The sequence below is a fragment of the Vulpes vulpes genome, chromosome 14 (genome assembly GCF_048418805.1).
Source record: "Vulpes vulpes isolate BD-2025 chromosome 14, VulVul3, whole genome shotgun sequence".
NCBI lineage: Eukaryota > Metazoa > Chordata > Mammalia > Carnivora > Canidae > Vulpes > Vulpes vulpes.
Window position 1 is genome coordinate 132,210,636 of NC_132793.1, and position 21,506 is coordinate 132,232,141.

At 38.7% G+C, this 21,506-nt stretch overlaps 1 protein-coding gene and 1 pseudogene across 13 annotated transcripts in view; one reads left to right on the forward strand and one right to left on the reverse strand.

Annotated features, from left to right (window-relative positions):
• The window catches only part of RBPJ (recombination signal binding protein for immunoglobulin kappa J region), a 226,781-nt gene that overhangs the window by 83,255 nt on the left and 122,020 nt on the right, over positions 1–21,506 (reverse strand). The window contains exon 1 of one of the 13 annotated variants that reach the window (XM_072737947.1): positions 8,710–8,860. The exons of 11 other annotated variants lie outside the window; for them this stretch is intronic. The gene's annotated coding sequence lies outside the window, so the exon portion shown is untranslated. Of the gene's footprint in view, positions 1–8,709; positions 8,861–21,506 lie in introns of those variants that run through there. One more of the 13 variants, XM_072737944.1, reaches the window with a different exon arrangement.
• Positions 3,107–3,456, forward strand: LOC112919076 (cytochrome c oxidase subunit 6A1, mitochondrial pseudogene; annotated as a pseudogene).

Genomic DNA, 21,506 nt, shown 5'->3' on the forward strand with positions numbered 1-21,506 from the left:
GGTAGCAAGCCAAGGTTATTAAACCCGTGCTTCTGACAGACCAACTATACATTGGAAGCTCCAAGCACCTTCTCCTTGAGTTTGATTAATTTGCAAGTGCAGCTCACAGAACTAAGGGAAACATTTTACTTATGAGACTTCCTTTATTATAAAAGGATATAACTAAGGAACCACCCAATAGAAGAGATGCACAGGGCAAGGTATGGGAAAAGGGCAAAGAGTTTCCATGCCCTCCCCAGGGACAACATCCTCCCAAGTAAACACCTCAGCCCCAAGTCTCCACCAACCTGGAAGCTCTCTGAACCCTGATCTTCTGGGGTTTGGTGGAGGCTTCATTACACAGTCCTGATTTACTAAACCATCAGCCTTTGGCAACTGGTTCAATTTACAGAGGTGGGGAGGAGGGGAGGACTCAAAGTCACAGGGTTGGCTCATCACAGGATTGGCTCTGTGGGCAATCTGCCCCCATCCTTAGGCACTTTCCCCAAATCATCTCATTAACACAAGAAAGAAACTCTTATCTCCTGAATCATTTAGGAAATCCCAAAGGTTTTAGCAGCCGTGAGCCAAGCACTGTAGGTAAAGACCAAGATATATATAAAAAGACAGTGTGGTCATCTGACTGACCAAATACATATTTCTTATAAATCACAATATCACAATGGTCAAATATATATGTCTTTTCTCACTGATCTAAATATTAGACCTTCGTACTGCCCTACTTCCCTATCTCTATCTGAATCTTAGTATTTGTTTCCCATGTCAGATTACATACTAATCTCTAGAACAGTACTACATTTATTGTTTAAATCAACAGCATTGGGAGAAAAGTTATGCACCTTACTATAATAAAGTAAAAATTCTTTTTTACAAGTAATTATTTAGGTAATCCAAAATTAACGTGTAAAACATATTAACTCCCGAAGAGAGGAAAAAATGAAACAAGACGAAACCAGAGAGACAAACTACAAGAGACTTTTATTCATAAGAAACAAACTGAGGGTTGTGGGAGGGGAGGATGGGGGAATGGGGAATTGGGTGATGGACATTAGGAAGGGCACTTGATGTAATGAGCATGGCTGTTATATAAGACAGATGAATAAGGTAGAGGACCTCTACCTCTGAAACCAATAATACATTATATAATAGAATGTAAATAGAATTTTTAAATGAAAAAAAAAAAAAGTCAGTGACAGATTCCCAGTAGGAGTAGAAATTCAAAAAACAAAAGAAAAAAGGGGGAAAATGTTAACTCCTGGAAAGTTCTTTTTCTTTACAATTACATTTGGCTCAGGCAAATAAATTTGTTCATTTTCCTTACCTAATTTAGAGGAAAAGTTATTCAAAATAATGTTTCTTACCAAGAGTTGGCCTGCCTACATTTTTTTTTTAATCTGTCCCCATGAAAATCCAGAAGCCACACAAGCAAATTAGTACTTTGCATACAACCTCATCTCAGATGCTCACACCCAATATCTATTCTCCACATCAAATGAGAGTGACCTTGTTATTACCATTGTTTAGGCCAAAATCCACAGGGCCATCGCTGACACCCCTCTTTACTTCACATACCATACATAATCTAGGTACACGCTGTCTCTAGGCACACACACACTTTATAAGTGTTATTCCTGCTTGCCAAAATGTTCTTCCCCCATACATACACACCTCAATTCTCCATTTATCCATTTATCCTTTGGCTCAAATGTCACCTTTACATAAGTGAGACTTTACATAAGCACTCCATCTTGTTACAACCTCTTCCTGACATGATACTCCCTATCCCCAACTTTTTCTTCTAAAGCCCTTATCTCGATATTTTACTTCGTCTTTTGTCTCTTTCTCTCACTAAAATGTATTTTAATATGACTTTTTTTTAAGATTTTATTTATTCATGAGAGACACAGAGAGAGGCAGAGACTCAGGGAGAGGGAGAAGCAGGGTCTCCGCAGGGAGCCAGGAACCCGGGCCACACCCTGAGCTGAAGGCAGACGCTCAACAGCTGAGCCACCCAAGCGTCCCGTTAACAACACTTTTTTTAAAAAAAGATTTCATTTATTTAGTTGAGAGAGTATGAGCAAGGGAGAGGGAGAAGCAGATTCCCTGCTGAGCAGAGCTGTCATGGGGCTTAATCTCAGGACTCCAGGATCAAGACCAGAGCCAAAAGCAGACACTTAACCGACAGCCACCCAGGCACCCCAAAGTATGACTTAAGAAACTCGAACTCACTCCCCCAAGCTCCACCGACTAAGCGAGCCAGGTACCCCTTCTCACTAAAATGTAACCTCTATACACTGGCAAAGATTGTTTTGTCTTGTCCACCGGTATAACCTAGTACCTAGAACACAGATGACACCCAAAAATCTTTAAATATGACCCTAGAGCTCATTCTATGTCAGAAGACCCCAACCTGAAAAGAGATATCCCACAATATGAAGGATTGGTAATGGTGCTCTCACTGATTTGTTTCAGAATATCACTAATTACCTACTTCCTTACCTGAACTCTTAGAAAACAGGGAAAGGCCTTAGGATGATTTCCTCAACAAAACAGATATTGGAGAGAATACGAATAATCAAGCACTCTAAATAAATAAATAGCAGAAGGGTACCTCTTTCCTCCTAGTATTCGTTCTTTACCAAGTAAAAAAAATAATTAGCTAATCACATGAGACTATAACAGGACAGTCAAGGAGCACCTGGCTGGATCAGTTCATAGAGCATATATGCAACTCTAGATCTTGGGGTTCTGCACTTGAATCCCATGTTGGACATAGAGATTACTTAAAAATTAAAGAAGGGGACATGACAAAGATAAGAGAGAGGGGCACCTGGGTGGCTCAAGGTTGAAGGTCTGCCTTTGGCTCAGGTGGTGATCCCAGGACCCCGGGATCCAGTCCCGCATCAGACTCCCCACAGGGGAGCTTCTCCCTCTGCCTATGTATCTGCCTCTCCCTCTGTGTCTCTCATGAATAAATAAAAAAAGAAGAGAAAAGAAAAGAAAAGAGAAAAGAAAAAAAGAAAAAAGAAAAGAAAAGAAACGAAAAGAAAAAAGAAAAGAAAAGAACCAAGATACTTTTAAAACTATAGGCTTGACCAGGTCGAAAATGGCAGCGGGGGCGGCTGTGTTCCGGCTCTCTGGGCTGCTAGGTCGGTCCGGGGCACAGCTGGGGTGGTCCATGTCGAGGGGTGCCCACGGCGAGGAAGGGCAGGAGGGCGAGGAGGGCTCAGCTCGCACGTGGAAGGCCCTCACCTACTTTGTAGCACTCCCTGGCATGGGAGTGAGCATGATGAACAGATTCCTGAAGTTGCATCACAGAGAACACAAAGACCAGAGTTCATCGCCTACCCCCATCTCCACATCAGGTCCAAGCCCCTTCCCTGGGGAGATGGTAATCATACTCTATTCCATAACCCACATGTGAATCCACTTCCAACCAGCTATGAAGATGAATAAAGAGAACTTGGACCACCACCCAGTGAGGACCACAGGACTGGTTTGGACCATGACTCTGCACACAGACCAGCAAAGTATGAGACCTTAAGCTCACCTTCCTTACTTTGATGACCAGTATACTGATCCTCCATTCCTTTTCTTATGGCAGGAGATGGCTTAAACAAATAACTTAGATTGGTCCATGAAAAACAAAAACAAAAAAACTATAGGCTTACATCTATTCAATAACCTCATGCTACATATAAATTTTACCCTGAAATATTAGCAAATGACAGCACAAAGCAATTACAACTAGCAAGATTCTTAAAAAATTAAGTACTGGGGAGGCCAGGTGGCTCAGGTCCTGATCCCAGGACCCTGGGATTGAGGTTCCAGGTCAGGCTCCCTGCTCAGTGGGAGGCCTGCTTCACCCTCTCCTCCCACTCATGCTCTCTGTTGCTATCTGTCTCTCTCCCTCAAATAAATAAATAAGGGGATCCCTGGGTGGCGCAGCGGTTTGGCGCCTGCCTTTGGCCCAGGGCGCGGTCCTGGAGACCCGGGATCAAATCCCACGTCGGGCTCCCGGTACGTGGAGCCTGCTTCTCCCTCTGCCTGCTTCTGTCTCTGCCTCTCTTTCTCTGTGACTATTATATAAATAAATAAATAAATAAATAAATAAATAAATAAATAAATAAATAAATAAAATCTTAAAAAAAAAAAAAAAAACTAAGTACCCAAACACATACGACATTGCTATGGATTATGATTTGTTTTCTCTCCAATAAGGTTTAAGAGTAGTTATTTTCAACTGAGAACTATGGAAAATTTCCCCGAATTTAACTATGTATGTCTACATGCCTCTTTTGCTGTGGCTTCTTATAAAACAGTATAAAGTAAAAAGCCACCTATTATGGGAAAAGACTTGTTCTTCCTGCCATGGTAGAAACAGCTGAAATATGACTTGAGGAATAACATGAACATAAGCCAAAATGTATTTTCTGTCAGTAAATAACTATATAAACATACACACAAAACAGTGCTGAAAATCATGAAGAATTTTATTAGGAAAAAAGTACATAGCGTGGAAGATTTGCCATATAGTTGGTAGTATAGATGGTTTTACTAACATGCCTCAGTTTACAGCTTTTGCTGACTTCTGAATGAAATGCAAACATTTCTAAGAAAATATGTGAAAATATTCTCAACTGCAAATTCATTCTACACTTAAATATTTAATGAATGCCTTTTACATAAAAGGCACTCTTCCAGGTGCAAGTGAGAGAGCATTGAACAAAAACACAAGGTATCTTCAGGAGGAAGCTTCTTTGGCTTCTTTAATAAAAGCATTCTATGGAAAAGCAATGAGAGCATTATCTACTGAGAGTGGCTGCTTTAACCAAAATAAAAGGGAGATTTCTGTAAAAAGCTTACTGAAATCCCATCACACAAAAACTCATTCATTTCATCTTTCATTAGCAAGCAACAAAAATGATGACAGAATGGCACAAAATACTACCAGATGTTATGGATGTGGCCAGTTTCATAAAATAACCAATGTAACTTCATGAGATAAGGAGTAGCCATGAAAATCTGCTATACCACATAGAGGTCTGCTCTTTATCTGGTGGCAAAGAATTTAAAAGGGTTGTGAAACTTGAGTTACTTGTTCTTCTTATACAAAAATGTCCCCAAATTGATTAATTTTCCTGTGAAGACCAGCAGTTTCCTGTAGTATGCTATCTAGAAGTTATTTTTGTAACATTAAAAACACTTAAGGTAAACAATGGCTTGTCAGCTAAGAAAAATCACCTGACTTGTACAAAAATAAAATGAACTTGAATCTAGCCCTCTGAATGACTCTATCACAAGAAATTAACCAAGATTTTAAAAAATAATGGAGTATATTTATATTATGTACATTTTCCCAACTTAAAAATATAGCAAAGTGGTCTTTACAGTGCCACCACTAAAAAATAAAAATGAAGATAAAAAGGGATTCTTCTATTAAAGTATCTTTAAAACCTTACTTGATTTTTAGCACAATACTTTTTAACATTTCAAATTTCTGTACATATCTTGATGTGTCCATTATTAAAGCACAACGGTTCACTGTAATTCCTTAACGCACAATTACATATACCGGGGTACATGTTAGCTTTCTACGGACACAGGTGAGCAAACAGAAGTCTGGAGACTATGATACAGTGCAAAACAGAACAAGCTGCTGCATGTGTCACACAGCTCACAGTTCGCATCGCTGAAGACCCCAAAGACGCACAATCTTTGGCTTCACGGAAACTGACTAAATCCACCACTTCAATTAATCACAGAGACACCAAGCAAAAAAATGTGAAAAGAATCAAGCATAACGATCACCCCTTCAGTAGAAAAACAATAAAGAACCTCAATCCTAAAATGAAACAGTCAATATGGAAAAGACTGTGAGGTTAACAGTCAAATTCCTGAATGTCCTCACAGTCAGAGCATTACTGAATGTGGTGTGCCCGCCTCCCCAGAAAACCCCTTTAAAAAAAACCCAAAGAGTTTCATTCTTAGCTTCATCCCCCTTTCCTCTCTGCGTTCCTTCCAATCAGCATCCTTAGTCTACCTTTAAAAAAGCTCCATCACAACCCTATGGCTCCACTCACACTAAATTCACTGCCATTGTTCCTGAAAGAGTTGTCTCCACGTCCTCACCCATGACAAACCATATTACAGCTCCCACCACTTCACAGAAATTGTTCTTGCCAAGGTCTTTGAAGCCCTAAATCTGGTGAACATTTGGATTTATAGCATTTGCCCTCTTTCCAGCATCTGACACAACTGACTAGTTTCCCTCCTTCCCAAAGTATTTTTGTGACACAATGCTGTCTAGGTTTTGTCCCACCTCTTCTTTCATTATTAGTTTTTCCCCACTGGTTACCACACCTCTACCCATTCCTTAAACATTAGTGCTCACCAGCAGTTTGTCCCTGCTTATCTCCAACTCTCCCAGAGAGTTTTGCCCCCTCCCAAGGTTTTAATTACCATCTAACAGCCTTCAGGTATGCCTCTCCAACCCTGACCTCTCTGCTGAGCTCTAGGACCCAAACCTAACACATACATAACTGACCACCAGATGTCTTCATCTAGCGCTCTTAGAAGGACCTCAAACTCAAGACACTCTAAACCAGAACCTTCTCCCCCTAACACTAACTCAACTCCTCTACTATGCCATCTATCTCAGAGCCATTTCATCTCAACAAATGGCGCCACCTCCCTGCCCCTGACAAGCACCCGATTTTTTTTTTCCTTCTTGACAAATTTGTAATAGCTCCAAAGCTGAGATCTACCATAACTCTATCCACTCTTACAACTTGCCCAGAACAGTTATATTAAAAAAGTAAAACCCAGCCCTTATCTTTCCAAAAGGCAACCTGCCTCCAAAAGGCAACATATCTCCAAAAACATTACTGGCTGCCTTTCAGATATCATGAAGAAATGACTTCAAAATTAAACATTTCTTGCTATTGAGTAAACATAGCCTACAAATGTAAAGTTCTTAGAATCCTATTAGTTGACCGTGATTTTGAAATTTCAGGAGCATAAGTATACATGTGACTCTCCAATACACGTGTGCATGTGTTTTAAAATTTCCAACACAAAGAAAACAGACATATTAACAAGGGGAAGATAATCCTATTAGTAACCAAGTAAAATCTCCATAAAAAACTTTTGAAAAAAAGATGTGATTTTATAATTGTAAACCCCTGCATCACTATATTCTCTGAAAATCTTCCTCACACACAATGGAAACCTATCTGTAAGCCTAACAAAAACTCCCAATGCCTCAAAGCACTGATGGACTGGTCATCTGACTAGACAGAAATGAAAATAGCACACTGATGTCAGAGCTGATGAAAGTCAAAAAGTGGAAGAGGGTGGCTAAGGAATCCCTGAAAGGACAGCTGAGGCATTAGTAGCCACTACTGCTTTCTCTAACACAAACAGATTACCTTCCCCAGAAGCGTGGGAACTACACACACTTCCAACTTTTACAAGTTCTCAAATTTACTAAGTCATTTTATCATCTGCATCATATTCTATTACCAGGTGTGATCTTTCAAAAGGTGTGATTAGGAAATCTTCCAACATAAACATGAACCTCAGTAGGCAGTGTTAGGGACCAGTGCTAGGAAAGCCATCTGTTCAATGGAAATAATATTTCTACTTCCCTAGTGATTACAGCTATCCGTAACAACTGTGAAATCCCAAGAGAAGAAATTTTAACTGCCTCAAAACTAATTATTCATATAAACTGGCCAAGAAATTAAATGTTACACAAAGGGCTCTCTAACCCTCTAATATTTTTTGGCTAATTATTCCATTGGTAGTCTACATCTGCTCTGCTAAAATTTGCTTATGAATCAGAGGTAACTCACTGAGAATGCTTTTACATTTAAAAGTGACTACAGATAATAACTACAATTCACAAAAATTGTTACTTATAATGTGCATAAAATCCTCCTGAAAACATGTCCCACACAATAAAGGAACAGATGTTACTGTCAAAGTTTAAACATTATTACTAGGAGGAATGACACTAAATTTAACAAAAAAAAAGTTAATTTTAACAACACATTTTTTTAATAACTTCAATACTCAACAATTTATCAGGAAACATGTTAAGAACTGCTTTTAAAAGTAAAGTGAAAAAAATAAAAGTAAAGTGAATCTATTATGATGATTTAAATATATATATAGTTCAGAGATTTACAAATATATATTCTAAGACTTTCAGAAATACTGGCCATAATCCCACATATACTGCAGTGGGGATTTTTTGGTCATGGATCCTCATTTGTTCCAAATGTCACTTTTCCACCCCTTTTTTTTTTTTTAAGAAAAAAAAAATTTCCTAGAATTCTTCTGAGAAATTTATCTTCTAGATACTTTGATAGAAAATACCACAGCTTCTTTATTTCTTGCTCAGCTCTAGATGTGATATTTAAGATCTTGGAGTAAAACTACTTTTAATAACCTACAGTTAACTATTTGAACCTGCTCAGTAACTTATTAAAACCATATGCCTTTGAAATATGCACTGTGCCTAAAACTATTGATATGTATATACCAAATAGAAAATACTTAAGTTCCAAACAACCAAACACTTATGGGTTTTAGTGGACTCAGTAAGAATCATTCACAAGAGCTATTATACACAGTAGTTGTTGAGAATAAAAATATTTGATGACAGACACTATGTCCATAAAATATTTTAAAATTACAATTTACCTTTATATACATCCGAATAATACATTTAGAGAAAGAATCATCAAAGCTGTCAAGCAAAATATTCCAAATTCCTTCAGTCATAAGAAAGAGCAGCAGCAGAAATGACTGCTCCAAAGATTACCAGAACAGAAACACTCTCTCAGTTTGTACTATCCTAACTCACCCCCCTCAAAACACATTTACCCTTAGGGATTCACAAATAACAAACACAGAATTCATTTCAACCATGGCTACAATTTGTAAGCAGCCTTTCATTGCTCCATAAAGGCTCATCATTGTAGATGCTCATCAGTTTTTAAGCCACATCCACAGCTGCTGTCTTAGAAAAACAACATTTGCAGCAAAAACTTTAAAATTACATTTATAAAACAGTTTGCATAAAAACAAAATGAAAATTACTCCAGTATAATACAAAGAAGGAATGTATGTAGAGTACCAAAAGTATGAGACTCAAGTCATTCTTCATAGTAATACCTTTTGTTTACTCAGTACAAGAATTATTTTTTAAGTTCTCTAACACATATAGTATCATGTTTAACTTAAACCCTAAAGAGCTACTATTGACACCAAAAAAATAAAATAAAAAAGTGAAGCAGAGATATCACGAAATTAGTAGTGAATAGAATCTGTTTCACAATCTCCAGCCTATGTTCTTTCCACAACCTTTCTTCCAAAATCATAAATTGAAATGCAGAGACAAAAATCCCACATACAACTGGTCTAAAAAAATAAAGTCTACTTTTAAAAATCCCACATAAACCAATTCCCTGCTCAATTTCATCCTCCTGCCTCATATCTTTACTCTAGCTGGACCGAGGGAAGAGGGTCTTCTGGTTAGTGATGAGCACAACCAATCATGTAGACTGATGATTAAAGGTTAATCATGAATTTGGATTTGGGGAGGAGGGTGTCGAGAGGAATGCCTGGTGGCATTATCACATACTAGATGACACAATCATCATAACATGCTCATCACAAGAAATTGGAACCCAGAGACATGAGTGAATTCCAACTCTCCCACTAACTAGCAAGTATATGTAGTTAAATTTCTCTAAAACAGAGCAATACTACCTTCCACACCAGAAAATGGCAAAGGCTAAATATAACCACAGATCTCAAGGCTACTGAACTACATACAGGTAATAGATTATATTTAAAACATATCAGATGAGGGATCCCTGGGTGGCGCAGCGGTTTAGCGCCTGCCTTTGGCCTAGGGCGCAATCCTGGAGACCCGGGATCGAATCCCACGTCGGGCTCCCGGTGCATGGAGCCTGCTTCTCCCTCTGCCTATGTCTCTGCCTTTCTCTCTCTCTGTGTGTGTGACTATCATAAATAAATAAAAATTAAAAAATAAATAAATAAATAAATAAAAGGAAATTAAAAAAAAATAATAAATCCTGAAAAAAAAAAACATATCAGATGAATCTGCACTAATACTGGGGGCCTATAAAACTTTTTAACATACAGAAGTATAAGCAGGATTTCCAATCAGTGAGAAAAGGACAGGGCATTCAAAAAGTGATGTTGCTGGAACACTTCCCTGGTTCATTCATTCATTTACCAAGCACTATTTTAGTAGGGCAAAGAAAGACAAAATCAAAAGGCAATACCTATCATGAGAAGTTGTTACATGCAAGTGAGAAAAATAAAATAGGAAGGAGAACAGAATGTATAGGATAAAAAGCAAAAATGTGGTAAAATGAGAAAGTACTAGAAAGGAGACCAAGAAAAAGGTGCTAGCAAGGTGGCAATCCAGGAGTGTGGTATCCTACAAGTGAAGTGGAAAAAAAAAAAAGAAATGGGGCAGCCCGGGTGGCTCAGTGGTTTAGTGCCGCCTTCAGCCCAGAGTGTGATCCTGAGGACCCCGTTTATCAGGTCCTGCGTTGAGCTCCCTGCATGGAGCCTGCTTCTCCCTCTGCCTGTGTCTCTGCCTCTCTCTCTCTCTGTCTCTCATAAATAAATAAATAAAATCTTTAAAAAAAAAAAAAAAAGAAAGAAAAAGAACAAGAAGGGCGTGATCCAAGATACCAAATGCTGATCAAGTCAGATAATATCTGGAAAAAAAAACCTCACCAATACATTCAGCTCTAGAGAGAACTGGTAAATTGAGAGGAACAGTTTTGTTGGAGTGGTGGAGATAAAAGCCTGGCTGAAGTAGGTTTAGAAGAGCGGAGACAGAAAGAACTCTCCGTAGGAAGTTTGTTGCAAAGGGCAAAAGAAAAAAACAGAAAACTAAACGGGAGTGTGGAATCCAGAGAAATAACAGCATGTTTGTATACAGTCAAGGATACTTCAAGAGAAAGCTAAAAATTGAGATCAGAGACAGGGAAGGCTAGTTGGCTACTCCAATGTCCTAGAGTATCTGAGAAGGGATGGGATCCAGTGCACAAGTAGAGGGCTTGCCCTTCCTTAAAGAGGAGTTCTCACAGTGACTTACAAACTCCAACAGGCATCAGAATCAGCTGCAGGGCTTGCTGAAACAGACTGCTGCTGGACTCCACACCTCCAGGGCTCCAGATACAGGAGGTATGGGGTGGAGTGAAAGAATGTGCACTTCTAACAAGTTCCCAGATTATCCTTTTGCTGCCCATCCAAGGATCTCATTTTAAGAACCACAATCCATACAACAGAAGACAGAAATAACTGAGTATATGAAAACAATACATTTGGTTACACATTAAGAAAAAATAAGGTCAGAGTCTACATCACATAACACACAGCAAAATCCAACCAACAAACCAACCAACCAAAACCCTCCCCAGAGGGTTAAAGGGATAAATCATTTTTTAAATTGTACAAGAACATTTATAAGAAAAGCACAAGAATGCCTGTATAAACTCAGGCATAAAGATGACAAGCAAAACACAAAGCCAAAGGAAAAATTACAAATTTGACTACATAAAAATTTTAAACTCAATAACAAAACTGAATGACAAATGAAACACTAGGAGAAAATATAAGTTAAAAAGTATCATCTGGAAAATAAAGTTATTTTATACAAAATCAGAAAAAGACATTTCATCAGAAAAATATAAATTGAACTTTTTTTTAATTACTATTTATTTATGATAGTCACAGAGAGAGAGAGAGAGAGAGAGAGAGGCAGAGACATAAGCAGAGGGAGAAGCAGGCCCCATGCACGGGGAGCCCGATGTGGGATTCGATCCCAGGTCTCCAGGATCGCGCCCTGGGCCAAAGGCAGGCGCCAAACCGCTGCGCCCCCAGGGATTCCCTCAAATCGAACTTTGAATGTAATTCTAGTATATACATTTATTTTTAAAGTAGTCTAACAAAAAGTAAATCTAATACTTCCTTTAAAGTAATAATCTAATAAAATCGTCTTTTCCTTAAAGCCTTTATTAGAGGGCAGCCTGGGGTGGCCCAGCAGCTTAGCCCTGCCTTCAGCCCAGGGTGTGATCCCAGAGACCCGGGATCAAGTCCCATGTCAGGCTCCCTGCATGGAGCCTGCTTCTTCCTCTGCCTGTGTCTGTGTCTCTCATGAATAAATAAATAAAATCTTTAAAAAAAAAAAAAAAAGCCTTTATTAGAATTCTCTGGGACTGCCTGCCACCTAAAAAAGCTTGGAAGCTTTCAGGTAGAGATAAACAAAAGCTCTATCAGCACAGGGAAGGGCAATGAATGGCAGAGTCAGAAGTAAAGCAGTGTGAACTTGAGTTAAATTACTAAATACCTGACCCCCAGACTTCTTATGTACAAAATGGAGATACCATCTCCCTCAATGTAGTTGAGGACTCGGTAGATACTCAACAAAATGTCAATTCCCTAAAACCCCTTAATATGTTTGCTAAACTATTGACAGTTAATAAAAGGATGTGTCAGCAATCCCACTAAAAATTTTTTTAAAAAGTTGAAGACTATACTCCTAATTGTTCACAGAAGCTAATTTCCTGGCGGAAGACTACAGTGGCTGACTTTCCAAGATATATTTAAGTAACTGTTGAATTTCTTATGTATCTTCTTCCAACAGAAAAAATAATCTAAGTGTTTGCAGATGATATTAATTAACCCTTAAGAAAAACTTCAAAAAAAAAAAAGAAAAATTCCATCAACATAGTCACTTGCCTGAAACAATTAGAAAAACAAGCTAGAAACGCAAAAAAAAAAAATCAACCACACATCTAAGCTACCATGTTAATTTAAATTCTAAAGTAGTTTAAGATATTTAATTTATTAACTGGCAACTTTCAGGAGTTACATCCTTGGAAACTGGGTTTCAGTGAATGATATGCTACTAAATCCTAAATGTAAAAAGATTTCCCCTATATTGTGGGGGGAGGCCGGGATGAAAAATGACTTGTTTACCAATAATTAGAAAATAATCTTTGAACACTACAGCTACTAAATTTGTTTTTTTACAATTACAATAGGGAAGTGGCCACTCCCACTATTTCTATCCATTGAATCAAATGACGACACTCCTTATAATTAGCTGTAAGCAAATTACTAGAACTATCACTACTATCTGTGGAATGCTGAAAGGATTTAATTCACTTCCTTGACATTTGGTTAAGCACAGATGACAGATATGACACATTTAATGAATTCCATAGTCAAGAGAATAATACTGTCTTGACATACACACTAGAAAAATCCCTGTATAAAAACTCTCAGATTCATAAATGAGTCCATCTTCCAGTGTAAAATTTCAGGTTGTGGCCTCCCTTCTTCCCTATAGGACAGTCTTTTTTCTAAATCTCTTCTTGTGTCCTTCCATTTTCTCTAACAGAGGCTCCAGAAACAACCAGCTCCAATTTGGTGCAAGTGGCAGAACTCAAGATGCTCCGGAGGCTAGAGGCAGAGCCTCGGGCAAGCCAGGGGTAACCGAACCCAGGAGTTCTGCAGCAAGGATGACTAAAGCAGGCAGAGTGGGTGAGAAGTGTGCGCTAAGAACAAATGTGTTCTAAAAGAGGCCACTCTCTTTTAGAGGTCAGTCAAAAATATAAGATAGAGAACACAAGCAGCATCAAAACAGGAAAACAGCCAAGGAGGAAAGAAGAGGCAGGCGTGGGGCTGACGGTTTATTAAGCAACACTGGCAGCAGCCCTCGAGCCTAACTTGGGGAGGAGAGATTTGTATTCTTGGTGTAAGTCCACACTGAGGGGAAAAAAGGGGGGGAAAAAGACAAAGCAAATTCCATGTAACATTAAAAAGGAGTGGAGGGGGGATCCCTGGGTGGCCCAGCGGTTTGGCGCCTGCCTTTGGCCCAGGGCGCGATCCTGGAGACCCGGGATCGAATCCCACGTCGGGCTCCCAGTGCATGGAGCCTGCTTCTCCCTCTGCCTATGTCTCTGCCTCTCTCTCTCTCTCACTGTGTGCCTATCATAAAAAATAAAAAAATAAAATAAAATAAAATAAGTCCAATTTATCAAAAAAAAAAAAAAAAAGGAGTGGAGGGACGCCTGGACAGCTCAGTGGTTGAGCACCGTTGGCTTAGGTTATGATCCCTGGGTCCCAGGACAGAGACCTGCATCAGGCTCCCCGCAGGGACCCTGCTTCTCCCTCTGCCTGTGTCTCTGCCTCTTTCTGTGTCTCTCTCATGAATAAGTATATAAAATCTTTAAAAAGGGGGGGGGGGGCAGTGGAGTGGTATAAATAGAACAAAAGACCAGCATAAGTCTCTCCCCAAAAAGCAAACTAGCACTAGCTCAATCACTGAAGGTATCTCAGCCACTAGCCAACTAGAAATCAGTCCATCTGTGCCTTTGCTTAAATAGTTACTTTAGAACACATGATTAGCAAGATCTTTTCCAACTCTGAAGTTTACTGAATCTAATGGAGTTAATAATCTGTAACACTGGTCACACAGGATGTAGTTACACACTAGTTACATGCTATGGTATGTTACAAGGAGAATACAATATACCAAATATAAATAACATAGAATCACAGCCTAGCATCCCTACAGACTATACTTCATTGCCTTTCATTAAGTCCAGTAAGAAACAAAGTCCCACAGTCTCCTCCTTTAACCATAAAAACCATAGCCTAAAGTCTAACCACTAGGCTTCACTGTCTATACATTTGGAGATGGGGAATTTGGTTACTTGTGCAGTTTCACTGAGCCTCCCTTCAGCTTTTCTACAGGACATTTGTAATGGCATTACGCTTTTTCTATTTCCCAATACTCTGAGTTTTCTATCTACTGTGTGTTTCATATTCCACTTCAAAAACTGTGGTGCAGAAATGGCAGAAAGACCATATAGTCTAGGAGGTCAGTTTCTCCATAGGTTCTTAGAAAAACTAATCTACGCTGAATATCAGACTATCACTTAGACTAAGTGCCACCTAGTGGCAAGTGTTATATATTATTAAATCCTTGAATTCAAGTCCTGTTCATCCAGCAAGTAACTTTCTGGTTGGTAACAGTTGCGCCATAATCATGCAAAGTAAGTAAAATACTGATCCTGTCCTTACAGAGGTCGCTGACAAATTAGACTTAGAAAGGGAGAAATACTCAATACGGATATATTTATGTAACTGCAGAAAGATGTTAAATGTCACAAAAGTACGCAAAAATTTACAGAAATAGGCAAATTAAGTATTCGGCATTTGTTCATTTGTTCAAAAGCTAAAAAAACCCCAAAACACTGTTGTGTAGGTGCTCTTGTACCTGCTCACCTCACTCACACTTTCCCATTTCTAATTACTTCATCCAGCTTTCAATCGTTTGGTTCCCCCCCACACACCTTTTCCTCCTACCTTTCCCTGCTCCCCTATCTTATCCTTTAAATTCTACACCAGATAAGGGGAAAAGAAGGACCTACTACTCCCAGAACTAAGGCATTTTATATCTCGTATCTCATTTAACCCTCACACCAATACCACAAAGTATTGTTTTCTCTCATTTTTCAGACAAAGGCAAGACAGATTAAGTGAAATGCTCATAGCCGCAGCTCTATAGTGCACTGATTCCAAAGCTCTCCTATATCATCCTATCTCAAAAGGGCTCCTCTGTTCTTTCCATTCCTAGGCCTGCTACCATGAGCATCAGATCTAGATTATATTTCTCTTACAGACTCCATCTATCTCAACCTATTTTACACTGATAACACTCTGTCTCACCCCTTTAACAGCGGCCAATGCCTTCCTACCCCAAACCTTGGTTGATATGCAAATCCTTAACTTAGCATTCAAGGTCCTCCAAGAAGCCCCAACCACTTTTCCGAGTTTATTTCCTAACACCCCCTTACCAACTCTCGCCTCTTCTATGAACTCTCTTCCAATTAAAAATAACCATTCACACCTTTGTGTTCCCACCAACATAATACATGTTACAACACTTATACTCTCCCTCATTATAACTATCTGTGCACTTTCCACTAAATCATTAGCTTCACCAGACTAGTCATCTTTATAGGTCATGGTCTTGGGGTCATGAGATTGAGCCCCATGTGAGCTCCCGTTCAGCAGGAAATCTGCTGGAGTTTCTCTCCCTCTAGGGTCCCTCTGCACGCCCCCCCCCTCATGCGCATGCACACACACTCCCTCTTTCTCTCAAATAATCTTAAAAATAAAAAACAGGGGTGCCTGGGTGGCTCAGCAGTTGAGCGTCTGCCTTCGGCCCAGGGCATGACCCTGGGGTCCCGGAATCAAGTCCCACATCGGGCTCCCTCCGTGGAGCCTGCTTCTCCCTCTGTCTACGTCTCTGCCTCTCTCTCTTTCTCTCTCATGAATAAATAAAATCTTTAAAACAAAACAAAAATAAATTGGCCAACCTCTTTAAAAAAAATAGATAAAAAATTAAATTAAAAAAATAAAAAACAAACAGAACACTAAGGCATGTTAGCAAAATAAGGCAAGCTCTTAGTGGGTCTGCAGGTTTCCAATAAGTGAATACCCTTCTTCCAATTATGCAAACCAGCCTAAAGCTAGTATATTCTGTCTGCAGCAAAACTAGTTCCAAAATAAAATTTTCATAATAATAAACATTGGTTCTATACTTTATAAGGCAACTAATATTGCAGTTATATAACACAATCTTTATCACACTAATAAAAAATAACAGGGTTTCATAAAGTGATAAACATTTTTCCTGGTTATAAAAACTTTTTATGAGAAATTCTCTCTTATTCATTTACGATTCTATCATCTAATTAACAATGCACAGAAAAAACATTGGCTCTAAGGCCAAGTTAAAACTACTGAATACAGAAAAGGGAGCGTGGGAGATAAAAAGAGCCAGCTTAATTTTCTAGTATATTCCAGCTCACATCCAACAGGTGCAGCATTTTCATCTCAAGGCTTTTGCAACTTAGGATACCTAAGCAGCAGTGGTTTCTATATTGCTTTTGTAAACTTACAATAGTGCAAATATTTCCCAAGACTGCCATGAACATGACCAATCTGACTGAAAAGCTGTCATGCTTATCATTATATACACTGTGTCAACGTAACAAACCTACACAAATATTTATGCAGATAGGTAATTACTACCAATTATACAACCCAAGTCAGAGTGCCTCTAATGCTTGTTTTTCCTCAGAACTATGTTCAGGAAACACATTATCCTTTTCATACTACTAGAATATCATTTCATTCCCTGAAGCAGAAGCAGCCCTAATGAGGCAGTGACACCATGATGTTGTGCCAGGCCTGAGGGGCATCCAGAACTGTGGGCAGGGTGTATTAAAGATGGTAGTAGTCAGGCATTCAACATTCCTACATTATTACAGCTGTTCAAGCAGAGAAGACAGCAGTAACAAGTAGACCCCAAAAGTTGAGGGTGTCTCAATGACAACATCCATGGTCAAGCAGTAATTTACCAAATATGTCTGCTCAAAATGCCAAGGCACATATTTCAAGGGCTGCGGTCCTCTGCACTAAATACACTGCTGCCTTCCTAAAACATGGCCCACAAACCACAGGTTACAAAATAAAAAGTCCATCTTGAACCCTGCCTGTGAAAGGTTAGCGGGAGAAACCATTTGTTACAACCAAAATATCTGTATACAGTGCTTTACTAAGTGTATATACTTAAACATATATTGTTCTGTTTGACCTTGATAGTCACGTGCCTGTCAGATAAAGACAACAAAACTGTCATTCCCTATTACACAGAGGTAAAGTCTGAAGCTTGGAGAAACTGCAACCTGCCCACAATTCCGGAGGATTCCTGAAGATTATTAGATTATTATTTGGTTCCATGGCATGGATCCCCACACACAGCAAAAGAAGCAGTCCACAGAGTCAAGTTTCAGTGTACACCCCTAAGCATCTCAGAAGGACTTAGAACATGTAAAAATAGTAGAACCTTTTGAGAAACACTAGTCAACCATACAAAAAACAAAATGTGAAATTTAGGCTTGTCAGTTTTGTACAAACGGTAAGTATATAATTCTAAAGGAACTTTTATCCAAGATTTTACTATAATGTTCTTAGAGGATATGAGACTGCCTATAGCTGAACATATCAATTCCTTTGGATAACTCAGCAATTAAACTCCCTAGAGAATCAATAAATTTCCCCCATGTATTTCAAATTTTGCCTACAGGTACCTAGTTGTGGCAAGGTTTCAAAGTACTTGAGTCATCTGTTCAAAAACCCTTTTTAGTGTGTCCCTATCATGTGCTGGACACTCTTGAGTATAAGAATATATAAATGATTATGAAAAAAATGGTATCTGCAACCAGGTAACTAAATAAAAGCCTTTGACTGTTAACAGACAATTACAACTCCCAAGAGAATTATCCTGAGTCCTGTAAGAACACACCCAAGCGGCACTGAACCCAGCCTGGTGGATCTCAGAATATCCTCAGACCTAAGTCTTTGTTTTTTTGTTTGTTTGTTTGTTTCTTAATATTTATTTTATTTATCCATGAGAAACACATAAAGAGGCAGAGACAGGCAGAGAGTGAAGCAGGCTCCCCGTGGGGAACCTGATTCGGGACACACCCCCAGGACTCTGGGATCACAACCTGAGCCAAAGACAGGTGCTCAACCACTGAGTCATACAGATAACCCCCCTCAGACCTAAGTCTTGAAAAATAACCCCCTAATACCAGCACTTTTCATGTACTGGGAGGCATTAAACTGCTACACCCATCCAGGGAACTACAGATTCTCTAACATAGCTGGACCACTGAATATGAAGGGAAACTAAGGCATACAGTTCAGCTGGAGAAAAAGTAAATGAAACAGTCACAGAGGACCCTATATGCCAAGCTAACTAATGTTTTTTGAGCACCTGCTACATGCCAGGTATCCTACTAAGTGTTTTCTTGCATTCAATCCTCACAACAACCCACTGAGCTCAGAATAATTACCTTGCAATTGATGGAAAAGGCAAGAGTTGTCAATGTTAAGAGGTTTTAAATGGCAGAGACAGAATTGGTACCCAGTCCTGATTAAATCTGAAATGTGAAGTCATAAACTCTCTACTCCATTGCCTCTTTAATGAAGGCTGCTAGGGGGAGCCATTGAAAGGTTTTTAAGAAGTGAAGTGATCAGATTTGCTCTTTAGACTGCGTGGAATCAGGATAAAGGAGGTGAGTCTACAAACAGAAAAAAGAAGCTGCCAATGTTTATACTAATCCATACGAGAAACGATGAGAACATGAATTGTGGCGCTAGGGGTGAAGGACACAGACTCTAAATTTTTCAGGAGGGAAAATTTTCAGCTCTTAGTATCTAAACGTGAAGGGTTAGTGTTGAGAGGAATCCAGAAACTCAGCTTGTGGAACTTAGCTGGGACATGGTATCATCTACCAGGAACAGAGAAGCAACAGGTTTCATTTGTTCAGAGCACCTCCTAAATATAAAACGCTTTTCCTAGATCAAGGGCCAACACTAAAATCACAGTCCTGGTTGTTAGAAAATATTCTTTAGAGCAAATGAGAAGCATTAAAAACTATAAGGGATATTGATAACAGTCATTACTAATAACAAATTTAGCCTAGAGTCTAATGAAAATATCTTGTGCCACCATTTCTAAAACATAGTAACCCACATGCATAAAATAAAAACTTAAAAATCACCATATGCAGAAAACAAATCAATAGACGGAAAGCATCCCATAATTTTAATTTTACAATGTGTTATTACATGAGTTTGACAGATTTTCAATCTCTTATACAACAAACACACCACCCTGTAATTTGACTTATCCCTCTCCCTCTAAGCTTATAGGGGAAAAAAATGTATTGGTTTTATTACCCAACTATAATACATATTTTCATTTTTTTCATCCCACTATCACCACTGTGACTTGCCAAGAACTTTGTTCATAACCTCCTACTTGACTTCCTATAAAATATGACCTACTTCACATCAGCTTATTTCAGTAACAGTTCCTAGACTTTAACCACACCTTTCATCCAAGGATGCTCTCTGTAAATCCTAAGGCACAGCAATCCTGTGCAGATGTGGCAAGTTATTACAATTCCCATTTTACTACATAGTTAGGAAATTGGCCCAGGGGAAGTAGAGTAACTTGGAAATAATCATAAAGCCAGATGCCAAGAATAACAACTTTTAGTCAATCCATGAGAAAATACTGCCCCTAGTTGAAATAACATGAAATTTAGTATTAGGAGGAGGCAAAAAATGTTTTAAAGCCACATCCTAGGTTTTTAAACTTTATTTTTTAAAATGACCCAATCCTAGAATTAAGATTTGTAAGAACTTTCAAACACACCATTTCCCCCACTCCCGTAATGCCTTATCGATCCAGCATGTCAAAGATTATTTAATGAGGTACAGCTGGCAAGAGTGGCTTACCCCCCTCAAACCATTTTTTTATCTTTTCTTTTTAAAAAGACATGGATAGAAATCTGTTATTGGACAATAGGTAACTTTTTAATAAACCTAATTGCTTAAAATCTTACAAAGCATATATTAGAATAGATCTGAAGATCCTACAAGTGAGCTGTTTTTTTTCCTGAAAACACACTTGCAGACCCAGCTGCAATATGCATGGATAATAAATTTAAAGCTTTAGTAGTCAATAATCAGAATGAAAGTGTCCCAAGCTCAACTCATCCCACATATTTGTAAGATCGCTGCTGTTTGACAGAACTTAGTGAAGGCGATGTTTTATATGATCACGAAATACAGGTCTTACTCAAATTAGAAATAAAAAACACAACTCAGTTTGTAAAAGTTGCTTTTATGATGTTTGTGTGATCATTCCTACATGCACAAGTCAGAACAAAATACCTACCATTATTACCCCGTATTTACACTTTGTGGAGAGTCAGAAAAAGCATACTCAGGATTTCACCTTCAAAGGAATGATTATGCATGAAGAACAAGTACGGAGACAGACGGTTACCGGTAAAATCCACTCACGGAACCCAGACTGCAATTTTTCACAAAACCCTCACTTATCAATTATGAAACATGATTTTCCATTAATTAAAATTCAAACTACTAAGTCTCATCACAGGCTTCAAAAAAAAAAAAAATGCTTTGACAACGCTCCTCACATTAAATTTTGTATATCCTCCACTAGTACCACTTTAGGTGGAACTTGAGTTTATAAAGAAATGACACTCCAAAGGATTCTCTGGGCAACACAACTTCTAAAGTTCGTGGTCAACTAATAAGGGGGAAGAAAACAACTTCCAAACGACACATTTAATCTAAAAAAAAAAAAAAAAAATACATTTGATCTAGTAAACCTGGAACACCGGATAGTTCTCATCCCCAGCACCGGAATATTCCGGCTGCTTCAACACACCACAGCACTCTCCGCCCACCCCTTCCCCAGCTCCCACTTTTCACATTACCATGACAATAAGCACCCTGAACAATTTAAAGCTCCTTTAACATTAGAA